Source organism: Melospiza melodia, chromosome 2 (genome assembly GCF_035770615.1).
Source record: "Melospiza melodia melodia isolate bMelMel2 chromosome 2, bMelMel2.pri, whole genome shotgun sequence".
Taxonomy (NCBI): Eukaryota; Metazoa; Chordata; class Aves; order Passeriformes; family Passerellidae; genus Melospiza; species Melospiza melodia.
Genome location: NC_086195.1, coordinates 90,100,200 through 90,111,622, shown reverse-complemented (window position 1 = coordinate 90,111,622; position 11,423 = coordinate 90,100,200). Strand labels below are relative to the sequence as shown.

Genomic DNA, 11,423 nt, shown 5'->3' with positions numbered 1-11,423 from the left:
ATGCAGACATGAGGCAAGCACAGTTATGATTTAGTGCAAGGAGGGATACCCAGAAAGCAGGAAGAAAGAAGGAGGCAATTAGAAGGTTACAGTGGGGAAAAGAGTACTGAAAACTCTAGAGAAAGAGAAACAAAGGGCAGAAATCTGAGTGGTATTTGAGAGAAAATATTTTTCTAATTTGATGTGGAAAGAAGTCCCAAGTAATCATAACAAGGGAGATTTTCAAATGTACATTGGCAGCTTGCATTGGCTGTTATATCTGTGATTCAGGGAGAGGAGAGGCAGGAGATCCACTGGCTGAGAGAAGACCATTCCTGCACTCTAGGTGGACACAGGAGCAGCCCCCTGCTCCAAAAGGATTTGTTAACGCTGTGGATGGCTGCACTAATGAAAAGCTTGGCTGGCAGAGGGAAAAGGAGCGATGCTCTACCCCTCCAGGACAGAGGAAGGTGGTAATTACTGGAGCTAATGAGTGCTGGCTCTGATTTCAATGGCATGTCATTATGTTGGCATAAACTCCAAAAATGAGATGCAAATGGGGGAGAAAAACATGAAGCAAGAATATCAGATGCAAGAAAATGGTTGTTGTATATGGAAACTAAGAAATATAAGTTTGCATTATCATTAACAAAATTAAAAGCAGCACAGCCATAAACTAAGACAAATCCTCCAATCTAAACCTGTAGCTTTGCAAGTGTGTCATGTAAGCAGGAGCAGTTAAGAGAAGTGAACAGTAAAGACAGTTTCCTAATGGAACTAACAGTGAAATTCTCTTGAAGGGCTAATTACTGCACATGAGATTATCTTCTCTGCTGGATCTAAAACAGCAGTTTGCCCAGAATTCATCTTTCAAAGGGAAATATAGCTTACTCCTCCAAACTGAGAGGGGAAAATTATAAATTTGGTTAATCAGGTAATAAGCCAAGTAGAAAAGGTCTTTAGAGAGATATGAAAACCCAAACAAGCAGTGGTCCAGGACAGATCAGGTACATGCAAGATTTATTCTCTTAATTCTCTGTCCAAGGATTGCTGCAGCATGGTATCCCACTCTACTTCCTCACATGAAGACTTTTGCAACCACTTGGAATAAAATCTGACTTAAAGTCAAAAGTAGCTCTTTGCATGCATCTTGGACCAGATTGGATGGGGATTCAGCAACCTAATCTAGTGGAAGATGTCCCCGTAATGGCAGGGGCATTGAAACTAAATGACCTTTAAGGACTCTTCCAACCTAAATCATTCTAGGATTCTATAATTTTATGATTCAAGCTGATGCCTGACTTTTAAAGACACTGCAGTACATACTTGAGGAAGTATTTGAGCTGCAGGTTTTAGGAAAAAGAAAGACAGAAAATATAATTTTCAGTAGTCCTACAACCATCTTTCTTAAAGAAATTTAGAAGACAGGAATAGTCTGGAGATACTAATGCTCCATCCAAAAGGCATTCCCTTCACAATGGATACATTTGGAAAGGCACCAGATGAGGCTGAGTTCAGTCAGCTTATTCTGCCAAACTTGTAAAATGAGCTCTTTCATGTAATGCAATTTTTACTTCAATGCATAACTCTGGATTGATACAAAACAGACCGTCAAAATATCTCTTCTTAGCAGAAATATTTTGATTATTTTTTGTTGTGATTTGACATTTTGATCTGCTTTATTTACTTCAGTTTATATTTGAATTTTTTTGGGGTTTGGGTTTGTTTCCTTGTTTCATGTTTTTTAAAATTTACAAACAAATCTGAGTGCTCTTGTTCTTTTCTTTCTGATAACTGCCAGGAGAAAAAGAAAAGCATTCTAAGGAAAACAATTTTTTTCCAGCTGTACTATAAATAATGAACCGAGTTTACTTGTACAGTAGAAATTATATATTATGCATTTTTGTCCACCACCCTTGGTAGAACATGTACTTCAACTTTGTAACCTCCCTTTTCAGGCTGTTCATGGTTTGCTTCTGTTTTATTGTTGCTCTGTTGGAGGATGGTTAAAAGTTCCTGCCACGAGGGAAACACACTGAGGTACAAGAACTAGGGAATGTTTGGATAGATGAGAACCAGTAGTTAAAGGATATCTCATGTATGAGTAAAGGACCAGGGCGCAAAAATTTGATGTTCTTGATGTTAAAAATAAAGCCTCCAGCAGATCTGAAACAGAGTCCAAGGTCGTAAGCCAAAGCTTACCAGCTTAATCACAACAGTGTCTTCTCTCACTGACAAATCCATCCTTTGAAACACATAAAAAATGATGTTGTTACCATGGCAGATCCTGGGGCTTTATCCTCAGATCCCTTTCCAAAATGACTGCTGAAGCTGAAAGATCATGTCTAAAGAGTTGCAAAGAAAGCTAGGCAGTTTATCAAATATTCAAAGCATCCACTGTGAGCCAAAGTTTCATGTTTTTCTCTGTTTAAACCTCCCATTTCAAGATATTTTCAGGTGTAGGTTAGAGAATATTAACAAAATATAGCCTAAACAGCACTAAGTGATCAGATGCAAACCATCAGCTGAAGATGCATGCTCAGAGGAAGCTGCCCTCATTCCCTTTAGTAAGAACAAAAGGAAGAAGCACCTAATCCAAGGAGGCCAATGGCATCCTCTGTATCCACAATAGTATGGCCAGCATGATCAGGACAGGGATTGTGCCCCTGTACTCAGCACTGGTGAGGGCACCTTGAATGCTGTGTTCAGTTCTGGGCACTCACTACAGGACTCTGAGGTGCTGGAGCATATCCAAAGAAGGGCAAGGAGCTGGGGAAGGGTCTGGAGCACAAGTCTGGTGAGGAGCAGCTCAGAGAGCTGGGGGTGTTTAGTCTGGAGAGAAGGAGGCTCAGGGGAGACCTTATCACTCTACAACTGCCTGAAAGTTGTAACAGTGAGTGGAGCCAGGTGGGGTTTGGTCTCCCAAGTAACAAGCATCAGGACAAAAGGAAATGGTCAGAAGAGATTTATACTGGATACTAGGAAAATTTATTCAGGGAAGGGTGGTCAGGCATTAGAATAGGCTGGCAGGGAAGTGGTTGAGTCATCATTCCTGGAGGTATTTAAAAGAGGTGTAGATGTGGCACTTACAGACCTGGATTAGTGGTGGACTTGGCAATGTTGGGTTAATGATTAGGCATGATGATCTTGGATGTCTTTTCCAACTTAAACAAATTGATGGTTGTGTGATAATCCCAAGTAGCAGTCCTTCTGCTCCTGTTTCATAAGGATCATATTATGCTACTCCAAGCTTACCTCATCCTTCAACTGGTAGTAACACTGCTCCAAAAACCATAAAATCAAAGAATTGTGGAATGATTTGTGTTGGAAGGCACCTTAGGGACAATGTAGATCCAGCCCCTCCCTGCTGTGGACAGAGACATCTCCACTAGACCAGGCTGCTCAGAGATCCATCCAACCTGTCCTTAAACACTTCTAGGGATGGGGCTTTCACAGCTTCTCTAAGCAACCTGAGCCATTGCCCATGTGGGGCTACAGTCACCAAAGCAAGGTTTTGAGCCCTGAAGTACTGTAATTATGTATTTTATTGTATATGATACATTTTATTGTGTATTATATATTTGCACTTTAATTATATACTCGGCTAGAGTAGGTCTGTACAATGCACAGGGGTCACCCAGAAGCCTCAGTAGTGTCCACAAACCATCAGCAAAAATCTGCTTCAGTCTGGGCTTCAAGGACACATGGGTTTGGATTTGGGCATGAAAATGTTGCCCAAGTCACGCCTGGGGTGTCTAAGATCTTCAGAGAATTCTGTGCTTGGCAGGTTTGGTGATGGGGTGAAGAGGCATCTTCATTCAACAGCAGTTTGCTCAGCTTGTCCCAGTGCTGGCAGGGGGACTGTTCATTAACCACACAAGGTTATTGTGCTCTAAGCACTCTGGGGACATGGGACAGGGCAATGCACAGAGCCTATTGCTCTGAAAGCAGCAGTAACTAATTTTGGGGTTTTCCATCTTATATTTCTATTCATTTTATGTCCTTCTGAGCCCCAGGTGTGAAGTTACCTGAGCCATATACATGAAGGTCACAAGTGCTGGCAGCTGAGGTACCCTTGCTCCTCACAGCTGAAGGATGCTGCCCACGAGGGCCAGCCTGCACAGCAGTAGCTCAGCAACACTGCCTGCACCAAGGTGTGGACATATAAAGTCCTGCTTGTTTCTAACAAAGAGTAATACCAGATAGAAATAATCATGGTGTAATTAAAATACATGTGTCATTCCCCACCACTAACCTCAGTCCTTTCAACGAAGAAATAATGGGAAGTGATTAAAACTCGTATTTACAATTAAATAGAGAAAGTAAAAATTACTTAGGTGGGTTAAAAGAAATCCATAAAGCGTGCAGAGACACTGCCTACAGTAGTGTAATTATAATTAATCAATAAAAAGCTGACATAGACAAGGAGGCCCTTTATTGAAAATCTGGCATTTCACAGATCTTGCATTCCCAGCTTAAGGAAGCAAGTACCCAGCAGTATTTTACTATGGAATGTTGTTTATCTTGCAAGGCACTTGAAACAACATACATTGTCAAAAAGCAGGCTGGGAAAATTACAGAGATAGAAAATTGCTTTACTGCATTAGCACTCCCCTGAATGCTTTCCTTATTAAAGTAATTAGACATTTAAGACAAAGAATTGTAAAGCCCTCAAGGTATGCAAATTTCAGATGCAGTTGACATCGTTTTGGTACACAACACTATTTTATTAGGAGTTGCCACACATAGGCCCACCATGGAGTATGAGCAACATTCACAATAGCAAAACCCCAGAAAGATAAGCTCTTGCCTTTAGAGGTGTTTTAAATTTCATTTAAAAAAACTGTATTGGGAAATATTCTTCAGTGGATGCATCCTGGGAATTTAAACTGCAGTCATAATATATAATGGTAATTTTGAGTGGTGCTTGTCATGTTATAGCGCAGTGAATGCTGTTAGTGTAGCTATAGCTGGAGAAGTGACCTACTTTGGAAATGTTTTCACCTGGAAATTTGCTCTCTGGAGCTGCAACCAAAGGGCAAACAAAAAATAACAGCCAGCACCCCTGTCAGCTTTCTTGTTTACCTTGGATAAAGTTACAGTCTCCCAGGTACTAAATGTAGCAATTGGACCTGGAATTGGCCAAATGACAACATCACTTAAAATATTCAAATGTGTACTGCAATTTTGACTTGCTAGTAGCTAGTTACGAAGTGTGTAATTATATCCCTTGGTTCAGTGAAGTGAGAGATAGTCATTCCAAGAAGACATTAAAACTATTCACCCGTGTAGTTGCTGCACATAAAACTGCTCCCTTACCCAAAGTGGAGCAGCAGCTGTGAAATGATACAAATTGTAGAGAAAATGACCAGGTTCTTGCTAAAATTTAGCTGCAATGCTTGTCAGCAAAGTGAAAGGCAAGTGCATTTACAACTCACACACCACTCCCACTGTTTGCTTCTTCCTCTAACATCCTTTGTTCTTCTATGCCTTTTTGTGCTTCTGTAATCAGGTTTCAGCAATAATTAAAACCATGGAAAGTAAGGGCTAAGAAAATTTCCTGCTTTAATTGTATTCCAGAAGCATATAAAAGTACTGCATTTCTTTTTTAGAAGGTATAATAAGCCCATAGTAATTGCTTGCTGTTTCATTTAACTATCCTAATTATTGCAATTTAAAAAATAATCATTTTCTTTTCTAGAAGGTAATTAGATAAACTTAAAATCCCAGGAATGAGTTGGTATTTAGATCTACACTGATGAATCAGCCACAGTTGGGGTTTTGGTGTTCAGGTGTGCTCCCATCAGGAGACATGTGCATCTCCAAACTCCATTTTGGAAACACAACCCATAATAATGTAAATACAATGACATGTGCTAGCTACGAATACACAGAGAGTTCCAAAAATATGTGTATATTAAAGGATCTAGAAGGATCTCTCTTAGAGATTGAGCCCGCTGGAGACTCCAGTTCAGGAAAGCTCTTGAACTGAGATGCTGAAGTATTGGCTCACCCACATACCTAACCAGGAGCTGGATTCTGTACTGCTCAGGAAGATACCTGAAGTTCAACCCACACCTAAAATCCTGCCACAGCTGTGTTCTCCACTGCTGCCACCACAGTGATGGATTGTCTTGGCTCTGGCAGGGAACTGGTGGAGTGTGAATCACAAACTGATCTCCAAGGGCTGGCGACCGGTTTGCTTGGACAAGGAGCATGGAAGTGCCTGCTGAATGTGCTTTTGAGAAACACAGCTCATACACTAAAAGGCATAGAAAATGCTGATGAATGTTTCTTTAAGTGAAATTTTTAAAAACCTTTTAAAAAGAGGGCATACTTTTTGAAGTTAATTATATGTATAAAATACAGAAATAGAAGAAGAAATTTATCCTTTTCAATGGGATGAAGAGTCACTGCATTTTATTGTAGCTAGAAGTATTATCCTGTAAAAAGGAAGATTAAGATTTTGATGAATGTTAAGTAGTAAATTCATTAAACATTCAGAGCATTAAAAAGAAAATATCAATAAAGTCCAAAATTAAAAGCTTGACAATTTGGTTTCTGCTTGTCCAGATTACTTTTTTTTTTGGTGCTTTGTTGCAAGCTGCAATTTTTGCAGCAGCTAATTAGAATTGCACCACTCACATCAGCTGAGATCTGATCTCAAAGTCCCTAGAACTCAGGACTCTCCACACTGCGGTCTATGCTGCAGTAAAAGAAACCCCTGATTCCTCCAAATACAGATCAGTTTGTCAAAGTCAGCCCAACTGGCTACCCCAGAGTGCTTGTAATCATACTTGACTGCTTTCTGTATCAAATTATATCCCATTTATAAAACTACACATCATTATAGCACTTTATCTGCTAACAGAAGATAAAGGTGGGTGAAACACGTTTCCCCATGAAGATGGTGCTTACCTTGAAACAAATTTTGAAGAAGGAACCTGTCATAGCAGAAAGCTATCAAGGATTTTATAAGAGACATCCTATCTGCACACAAAGAATAAAAATGGTTATATTATTACTGTTGCTCCATAAGATTGTTTAAAAATTCTGCTGAACACTTTTTTAGGAGAGGAGGCAGCTCTGCTCACATATGACTGAAATTGTCATTACATTGAGATGGGATTCTCAGTACTTTCTCATCCTCCAGTTTCTTTTCCATTGTTTTCCTTCTGCTGACAAAGGAACAAGTCACCTATACCCTCTTTCAGGGTGTTTATCTCATTTATCCTGATCTTCCCACCATTCAAGTCCAGGCTGCCTCCAGTCTTCTAAGAAAGGCAAAGCCAGGTGTTTTTCCAGGCATAGGACAATAAATTCAAATGAAAAAAGAGGCCATTACAACTAATGCTTTCTAAAGTGCTTTCTCCTCCTTGAAAATTTATGAAAACAACATCCACTAAGAGTTACATTCACTGCTAGCTAACTCAAACCTGCAATGTATCATTTTAATGTAACTGGATTTTTTTTCTAATCTAGCTTTGAAGCTAGCCCTCCTTTTGGCCAGGAAAATGGACTGGATTTCTCCCAAAGTCACTTCCAACCTGAAGTATTCTGCAGTTCTGTTTGTTAGAACTCTGCCATTAGAAGCATCAGAAGTGTCATGGCTTAACCCACCAGGCAGCTGAACACCACACAGCCACTCACTCAATCAGCCTCCACCTCAGTGAGATGTGGCAAGAATTGGGGAAAAAAAAAGTAAAATTCATAGGTTGAGAAAAAAACAGTTTAATAGTACAGAGAAGGAAGGGCAAGTACTAAAAAAATTATTAAAAAAATGGAGTATACAAAACAAGTGACGCACAATGCAATTGCTCACCACCTGCTGACTGCTGGCCAGCCAGTTCCTGAGCAGGGCCAGATTTACTCCAGTCCCTGTGCTGAGCATGAGGCAGAGCTGGATGCAGCACTCCAGCTGGGGTCTCACCAGAGCACAGGAGAGGGGCAGAATCATCTCCCTCAACTTGCTGGCCACACTGCCTTTGATGCAGCCCAGGAAGAAGAAAGGGCACATTGCTGGCTCATGTGCAGCTCTCCATCCACAAGAATATAGGAGAAAGCAAATTGTAACAGGATAAATTGGTGAAGGTTCATCTCTGGTTCAATCATTATAGCAAAGCATATGTTTTGGAGCACAAGAAAACAGTCCAACAGCACTTAAAGCCAAACTAGAACAAGTACCTGCTCAGTCATGCAGTAAGGATGGATGGACAGAGGGGCATTGTACAGAGCTGGGGAGAAACCTTCATCCTGCCTATGGACTGGCCATGTCAGAGCTTTGGGGTAGTGCTGGTCTTGCTGAAGCCAGTGACTGCGCTGGATTTCAGATACAACTTTTTGTTGGATCAATTACATGAAGAGAGATGCTCATTCTAAGCAGGCATGCATTAAAAGCTGGGAAGAAGACAACATTGAAAAGCTGCAGCAACTTGCAAGTATTTGTGCTAAACCTGTGTCAAGAAAGATAACATGCATTGTCCAAAGTGGGACTGTTATGAAATCTTTTCCAACCCAGTTAGCCTCTGGTTTAAATTCTTTTTGTTATAGCACAATTATATTTCATCCATGGTGCTTTCCCTTTATGCTTTTTGGTCTTCATGAAAAATGAGAAACCAAGCTCAGACATAAACTTTCTGATGAAGCAAAGCACTTTTCTCTCAAATTGTTCACAATAAAATAACAATACAAATGTCACAGCATATAATGAGATGGGAAACAGGGTAATACATGTCCCTCATGTCTGGTCTCAGTCCTTTTTAATAACTCTTGGCTGGGCTGCATGGTTTATGGTAGGAAGCACCATCCTGCCAGCTGGTGCTTTGCGCTCCATTCACAGGCCCAGGGTCTCCTGTTAAACTAATATTGTTCCCTCATCTTTGTCTTCCCTGTCTCTCCACATTTACCCCTCCTCTAAATCTTTAGACAGTGCAATGCCCAGCATGCTTTGGCACAGCTGTCCTGAGGCAAAGAGAGAGGTGTTTTGTAATGTGTGCAGGCAGCCCTGTGAGAAATGTGACAGCTCACTGTCCCTGCTCACAGACATCGTCTGTCATTCAGCTGCAAAAGCACCAGCAGTAGCTGGAAGGGGGAGAGCTGAGCACATGTTAGAAAGAGCAATCACCTGATGGCTCCTGCACTGAGCTCTTTCTCAACTAGGAAAACTCCATGGACCCTTGAAACAATGGACTGGCAGTTTTTGAAGTCTTTTGTGCGCACTGTTTCTTTTCTGATGTACCAGCATTCTTTCAAACCCACACTTGAAACTTAAAATGAAAAGTGCTGTTGTGTTGGAAACCCCCAATGTGAGAAAGGGAAAGTTCATCAGACCCTCTCCCCTCCCTGCCTTAGTTATGCTCCTGGCTGTAAATGATGGCAGAGGAACCCAAGATTTAAAAAGCAAAAAGTTTCAAATACAATTCTGCTGCTTTTCTTATCATGCAACCCTTCGAAAATATCAGATGGGAAGCAAGCCAGTAAATTGCTTTCCTGCTGTAAATACAAGGAAGAAGGGAGAGCAGATTGACAGCAATCATCACTATTTGTGTCATCAAACAACCTCTGCCTGAGATGCAGCTTTTCCTACCTTGACAGTTGTCCTGGTTTAGGGCACATTTGTTGAAGAATCTGCAAAGGAGGGCCCCTTCACAAAAGCAAACGCACACGGCCCCTTCCCCCCAACTGGTTCGGGAAGCATTCCTTGGAGAGAGGTGGAAAGAACCTGTTTATTTGACTGGCCCAGCACCCCCCAGCACACAAAATGAACAATACCCGATGACACCGCTCTGAGAAAGATGACAAAATCAGAAAGTCTCCTTCGGGGGTGGTTGCACTGTTCTCAGTCCCTCCGGCGCTGGGGCAGCAGCTGCAGCCACACGGTGCAAACCCTCGGTGTTCCCGGGTCCCAGTCCGGAGCAGGTTCAGATGGTCACAGAAACAGGAGAGGAGAAAGAGTCCAGGAAAGAATTTGGACTGTTTAGCTAAGCTAGCTAATAAGCAGAGGCCAAACCATAGCAGAAGCAAGAGCAGAAAAAAGAGCAAGCAAAGCAGCAAGCTGAAAGTAAGAAGCGAAAACAGCCCTAAGTAATGCCCGTCTCTGTGTCCCTGATAAGAGAAACCCAAACAAAACTTCCACTCTTCAGAGCCTGTCTTAAAGGCACAGAACATATGAATGGGGATACAAGCATCATAACGTCACCCCAGGACAACAGTTCAGAATTTCTCCTGATTAGGAGGTGCACAATTATTCCGTGATACAAAATCAGATCAGTCAATTGGTACAGACTTATCATAATTAATGACTTCAGCATGTGCTGCTTTTGGCTGGGATAGAGTTAATTTTCTTACTAATAACTGGTACGGGTTTGTGTTTTGAATTTGTAAGCATCCTCTGATAGCACAGAGGATGTGTTTGTTACTACTCACAGCTGAGCAGGGCTGACACAGGGTCAGGGCCCTTTCTGCCTCTCAGCCCACCCCAACAGTGAGAGGACTGAGGGTGCAGAGGATACTGGGAGGGGACACAGCTGGAGCAGCTGACCCCAACTGGACAAAGGGATATCATCATAATCAGCATATAAAGCTGGGGTAAGAAGGAGAAAGGGGGAGGATGTTTGGATACTTGGCATTTTATTTCCCCAAATCACCATCACCCATGATGGAGCTCTGCTTTCCTAGAAATGGCAGGACACTTTTCTGGCCATGGGAAGTGGTGAATAAATTCCCTGTTTTGCTTTGCTTTCTTTTTTGGATTTTGCTTCACCTGTTAAACTGTCTGTATTTCAACCCACAGGTTTCCAGGCTTTTACTGTTCTGGTTCTCTCCCCCAGTCCACCAGGGGAGGTGTGAGCGAGTGGCAGCATCATGCTCAGCTGCCAGCCAGGGTGAAATCATGACAGGAGAATCAAAACCTTCCCCTCCTTCTTCAGGGTGTCATCTCCAGCAGCACCCACAGGCTCTGCACTTCTGCAGTGCTAGGATGCAAAGGTTGTCCAAAGACAGGGAGCTCTTGTTGTACCCTTGGAGAGGCCAAAGGGTATCACCATCATACTTTCTGGAAAAATCCCTTTGCCCAGGATTTTGCTCCTGGGAAGCTGAGAAGCCTCAGAGAAAAAGGAAAACAATATTATCCCATTGCCTCTCCTCTGTTTTGCTCATGTGGAATGTGTTTGGACATTGTTTCATTGGTTTCATGTGAATTGTTCTGACTTAATGACCAATCACAGTCAAACAGTGTCAAGGCTCTGGAAAGATTCATGAGTTTTCATTAGTACCTTTTTAGCCTTCTGTAAGTATCCTTTCTGTATTCATTAGTGTAGTTTACTATAGTTTAGTATAGTGTTCTTTAATATGATATAGTACCATAAAATAATAAATTAGCCTTCTAAGAACATGGGGTCAGATTCATCATTCCTCCCTTTGTCTGGGAATTTCACAAATACACT

The 11,423-nt window shown here is 41.6% G+C and overlaps 1 long non-coding RNA gene across 1 annotated transcript; it reads right to left on the bottom strand.

The window, feature by feature from the left end:
• Window positions 1-7,768: 7,768 nt before the first annotated feature.
• Window positions 7,769-10,001, bottom strand: LOC134415194 (uncharacterized). The gene is made up of 3 exons (XR_010026959.1): window positions 9,566-10,001; window positions 8,164-8,376; window positions 7,769-8,015 (listed from the first exon to the last, which is right to left on the bottom strand). It is a non-coding gene; the product is annotated as an uncharacterized LOC134415194 (long non-coding RNA).
• Window positions 10,002-11,423: the final 1,422 nt, after the last annotated feature.